This window comes from Schistocerca piceifrons, chromosome 3 (assembly GCF_021461385.2).
Source record: "Schistocerca piceifrons isolate TAMUIC-IGC-003096 chromosome 3, iqSchPice1.1, whole genome shotgun sequence".
Taxonomy (NCBI): domain Eukaryota; kingdom Metazoa; phylum Arthropoda; class Insecta; order Orthoptera; family Acrididae; genus Schistocerca; species Schistocerca piceifrons.
Genome location: NC_060140.1, coordinates 139001165 through 139007164, shown reverse-complemented (window position 1 = coordinate 139007164; position 6000 = coordinate 139001165).

Here is a 6000-nt window from a genome sequence, read left to right as displayed (position 1 = left end):
TTGATTTTACAGACGTTAACAACGTCTACACAGTAGTAATCCAGATAAAAGACTTAAAAATTGTCAATCTGTACAATCCTTCAAGTGTGAATTGGACCCCCACAATTCTGCCGGCTTTTGATCACCCTTGTATATACACTGGAGACTTTTACAGCCGTCACACGGATGGAGGTACGACACCGTGGACGTGAATGGGGAGTCACATCGTACTGGTAGCACAGAGCAGTAATTTCGAAGATGGTGAATGATTTCTTACAGAGGATCTAGAGAAAATGTCAACTGTCTTTAAGCCCTGGAGATTGATCTCAAGCACATCAAAAACTGAAGTCTCTTGTTTCCATCTAGCGAATCGCGCTGCGAACTACAAACCAAGAGTTCTGCTCAATGGACAAACGTTGAGGTACAATCCTTTCCCAAAATATATCGGAATCATTCTAGACAGGACCCTGAGCTACAAAGAGCACATCACCAAGCTTTCTCATAAAGTTACTGCGAGGAAACTACATACTACATAAGCTCAGTGGTACCACCTGGAGAACCTCTGCTGACTGTCTATGCTTAACTGGCGTCAGTCTTGTGTACTCTGCTGCTGAGCACTGTGCACCTGTGTGGGTGGACAGTGTACATGCGAAGAAGGTAGGCACAAAACTGAACGACACAATGTGCTGCATTACTGGTTCCATCAAATCAACCCCATTCCACTGGTTACCAGTATTGAGTCACAACCCTCCACCTCACTTAAGGCGGAAACAAGCTCTACTGAGGGAGACCAAGAAAATCTATGCATCACCAACTCTCCTACTGCACCAGGTACTCAGTCAAGAAGACCAGCAAGAGTTACTGCAGGACAACTCATTGCGGATGGTTTTGATCTAAATGAAAGCTGGAAGCATGAATGGTCAACAATAACATTGGGAACAAGAGCCCATCACCTTGATCCCACAAAGAAGCCAAAAGGTTTTGACCTACCGAGGAACCTCTGATGCTGCCTCAACAGGTTAAGGACCGGACATGGTTGTTGTAGCTACTTCAGGTACAAATGGGGCTGGATCAGTTCACCAATGTGTGACTGTAATGAAGAAGAGCAGACAATCGAATGTCTAGTCCAATGCTGTCCACTTCATTCATACCCTGGAATTCCCGACGACTTGTTCACTCTCACACCCATCTTAATTAATTGGTTGAAAAACATGGACTTAAGGGTTTAATCTTGTCTTATATCATATGTGTATTGTATAAAATCACTTGTCTTATATTAACTGTATATTTTATAAAATCACCATACTATTAAATAAATAATAAATAAATAAATAATACAAACAAATGTGCTTATATGATAACGGATGTTTCTTTATGTGTCCTTCCGAATTGTTACCTAATAATTGTACTCTATCACGTGCAATTCAACTCCTCAAGCAGAAGTGGATGAGTTAAACATCTGAACTGAAACCGACGAACAACGGAAACAGTACTTTTCCGAACGTGGGCTCCATTCAAAATATTGTGTACGCACTGTCCTCTACAAATTCCAGAAATTTGGGAATTTCCGAGCATCCTGTGTATTGGGCACTTAGAAGTTGGTTTTTAAATTACTCAGGATGACATCAACGCACGCAAATGCTTAAAAATGAATGAATAAATAAATAAATCAGAACTGTACAAGGCGCTAGCACTAGATATTTATACTGATATCTCTCAAAAAAAAATTAAAAAATATTCAGAATGACATTTTAGCACATTTTGTCGCTCCGTGTACAAGAATAGCGCAATAGTAGCAGCATAGAATCTCGACTTTTTCCTACTCCGCAAACCACTACGTGGGAACAACGACAGAACCATGTCACTGACACAGCTCTCTTCCAAGAGCACTGACGTGGCACGTGTTTACAGGCAACAGTCCAACGAATATAACGTGAACAACTCGTTGCGCTAGCGCTGACCTCTCGTGGTGATTCCGAGAATTTTTCAAACCACCCTCGTGCTTTACTACCTACAGTGTAATTTTCGTTACTTATCCTTATTTAACTAGGTGTACTAGGTCTTCGAATGTTTAATTTCTATAAGAAGCTGTTTACGTGACGAGTTTTTAATCCGTGCGCCACTCATTGGGGTTGCACAGCCCACAGCCCGCTAATGCCGGCACCCACCCACCCGCTCCGCGGTCGTTCCTGGTGCTTGCGATACGTGTATGCGGTTTGTGAATGCGCGCTGCGCTCCTCTACGCATAGGCCTTTGAAGCATGGTTTGTTGAATCGAACACAACAGAATGAGCTTTCAAGCGTTGTTTTCTGTCACAGTTTGTTTTTCTTTGTTTTCGGCAAATTCTGAAAAAATGACGTCGAAATGTAAATAAGGAGATAGTTTCGTGTTTATTTTTATTTTTTACTGAAAGGATAGAAAGAAAGAAGCGGGGGAATCGAGCGAAAATAAACCAATATTACCTCGAAACAGTGTCTGTGACTTATTATTGCCGACTCAAACTTCATCAGGTACAGCCTTCTGATTATTTTTATGTACTTACATGAAATTTAGGTAAACACTATTCGTCAAGTTCGTGAACTTTTGTTCGGTTGAGTTCGTTGATTTTTCGATCGGTGTGGTGTGGGTGGCTGTGGGCTGCATTCTGAGCACTCCCTACAAGGGACAGCGTGAAGTAATATTTCACGTAAAACGTGAAATATGAAATCAGTCTTGGGTTTGTTTGGTTTTGTATTGTTTTTGACCTATCTTTTTTCGCGCGCCCGCCGCCGCTGTGAATTTGTTTTATAACTCGTCATTTAACTAAAATCTGTTATCACTAAGAACAATTTTTATTATGACACCAACTTCAAAATCGCGAAAAAGATCAGCTGTTTCGTACATGTTGGTCGAGTAGGTTAACTGGCATGTAACTTTCGTAGTGAATAGCTGACTTTTTTTCCCGATTTCGAAGTTGGTTCCATGGTAAAGACAAAAGCAGTACATACTTATCTGTGCAGCCACGCTGTCTGAGCGGGTAGAGGGGGAAGAGGGGCAATCGGCGAACGCAACGTATTCAAATGGCAATGCAGTCGTACTGCATACGACTTGATTTCATATTTCTCAGCTACGTAGAACATAAACAAAACAAATTTTCAGTATTACTTAATTATTTTTGGCATCCTGAAGACATATTATGATTTTTATCTAGCACAAACTCTTGGCATACAAACAGAGGGAGACAATTTCACAGATTTTCGCACTCAGGTTCGCACATAATTGTGACTTATTTAGTTTCACAATCGATAAGAAGTCTTTCTTACACATGTTCTGATTGAAATATTTTACCGCGTTTGAAATCTCATTACGGAGACGTGGAAACTCTCCCTGAGGAAAACAATGTAGAAATCCTGGAAAGTTTTAACGAAAAACGATTCTCCTTTAAAACGGGACTTTCATTGTAGATCGATCAATTACATCTGCACATACTCAAGGTTGCTTTCAACTGAATCGGCAAACGGTCTCGAAAACAGTTCGAAAATGGGTACAAGATTAGCAGTGTCCTCAAAAACGTTTAGTAAACTATCCTTGTAATTCTTTCAAGGCCACAATGAATTCTTCATACTTCGCGTTTTCTTTGACACTTGTGAGGTTACGGAACTGGACTGTGCCTTTTGTCAGAATTTGTCTGTTCTACAACGCGATTTTCTTTTTAAATGCTTCCGCATCGAACCAGTAGTTCACCTTACAATCGCATACTATGGGTAGTGTACAATCAAGTGCAGTTAAATTCGAGGTCTGCAATCCATTCCACATGTTCCAATTTTAGTTCATGCACTCTTTTTCCTTCATAAATTCAACAACAGCGAGCTTTACATAGATAAAGCGTTCCAGGCATGTCCCATGACTTAATGAACGTACTTCGCAGTAATACATAGTCTCCATGCTCGTTGTTCAGTTTCATCGAAATCTGTTGCAACACACAGTGAAATAATGACTGTGACTTCAGAACTCCATTTCAGTTTTTTCACGTGCACCATGCTTGCAAATTTAGCACAAAGTGCTTCTTAAGAACAGCACAGTGAACCCCGTCCCTCGATCATTCTTAATTATTGTTATTTCACTGTGGAATAAGTCTATTAATTCTTTCTGCATGGTGTTGTAATATCGTTTCGTAGCCAATATGCAGTACACTTCGATTATGCAACTGCATAATAGATACTGAAAATTCTCACCCTGTCATTCACGTTTATTTTTAAAGGTTTATAGCGATAGATTGCTAGACTGCCTTTTTTTGTGCAAAGAGCCACTGGACCTGTGAACGTCTGTCACACCGCCTACAAATAGCGAGGAGTAGACAGCTCTGACACCACGATTCTGCTAAACAGAAGAAAGTCGTGCCGGCCGCAAAATGTCGCACCGCAATACTAAATGATACGTCGCGTTGTAGCGGGTACTTCCGGCAACGAAGGAACAAAGCTAAGACAGACCGAATCTTGGACCGACCATGGCCCGCTCACAATGCCCGCGTACCGTTTGGCACACCGCGATCAGCGCTGCCTTCAAGGATTATTGGCCGTTTTTAAATAACCCTGAAGAGTAGTTCCGAACAGTTTATTTAGTTGTTGTTAAGTTGTTTTGATTATTGTGATTCTGTATTTTGTGTACAAGTTGTAGGTTTTGTTTCCTGTTGTTTCAGAGCCCGAACCAGTGTTTGTGGGACTGGCTAGTACGTACATTACTTGCGCTGAAAACTGGTTTGATGTTTCTTGTGTAATAGGAAAAGTACCCAGTGACGAGAAAAAGTATTAACATCTGTCAGAGTCTTTGGAACCATCTCGTAAATATGAATATGAAGACAAAAAGAGGGTGGACAAAAAAGAAGATCCCTATTGTTCCGGCGTAACGAGAAGCGCCGGATCAGAGATGAAGAGCGCAAGAGCAGAGAAGACTGTGAGACGACAGCCAATAGTTCGTTGACTAGGAGCGGCCTCTAGCCGAAGAGAATATAAGCGCCGCTCCTGCCAGGTTCGGCCGGACATTAGAAGACGGACTGTAGAAGACGAGCTCTATCAGATGCACTAGCAGAACCGTTATTAGCGATCCATAGGCACTTAACTTGTATTGGACATTATATATAGCGACGGACACTGATTATTTGTATGTACCATCGCTTGGACAACTCGTTGTAACCAAAGTTAAGTACTGTTAATCTACTTTATTGTAACCATTAATGTGATTCGTTTGAATTGTTTAGCTATCCAAGAAAGCAGCTTTAGGCACTATATAAGACATGAGTGGGCAGGACCCCACACCTATCTGATTGGCTAAAGGAATAATTTGGGCTAGTCTATAGCCAACAACATATTGTTTGCCTTGCGTGCTACTTTCTGGTCCAGGTACTGTGGCTCAAGGATCTTTAGTCACCCGCCCACTTTGCAAACATAAAAAAGGACTAGAAACCTTCGGAAACCATTCCGTTACCGATTACCACAAAATGGTGGTGTTAAAAAGTACATATTTCAAAAGTTCACAAGGAAACCCTAAAAGGCTGTCAATATTTTTATCTAAACTGAGAAACGGAAACTATTTAATCAGATAGAAGTGGCTGATTTATGCAGTCGAGAAAACATACCGATAAGAGGTCATCCTGGCAAGGAAATTTTCGGACAGTTTTGAAATTTCACATTGACACATCTGATTCATCTCTACAAAAACATTTGGAGATAGCACTGCAGAACGCTACACAGCTGAATGAAACAACGCAGAATCAGCTGACTGATTGTTGCCAATCTGTCGTGATAAAAAAAGGTGCTCAACAAAGTCAAGGAACCAAAATATTATACTGTCCTTGGTGACAACACCACTGGTGTCAGTAGTGCAGAACAAATCCTTGTACGTATCAGGTTTATGCATGTACAAAAGAGCACAATACACGAAAAGCTCATATGGTTTCTATCTGCAACTGACTTGACTGGTGCTGTACTACACTACTGGCCATTAAAATTGCTACAACAAGAAGATGACGTGCTACAGACGCGA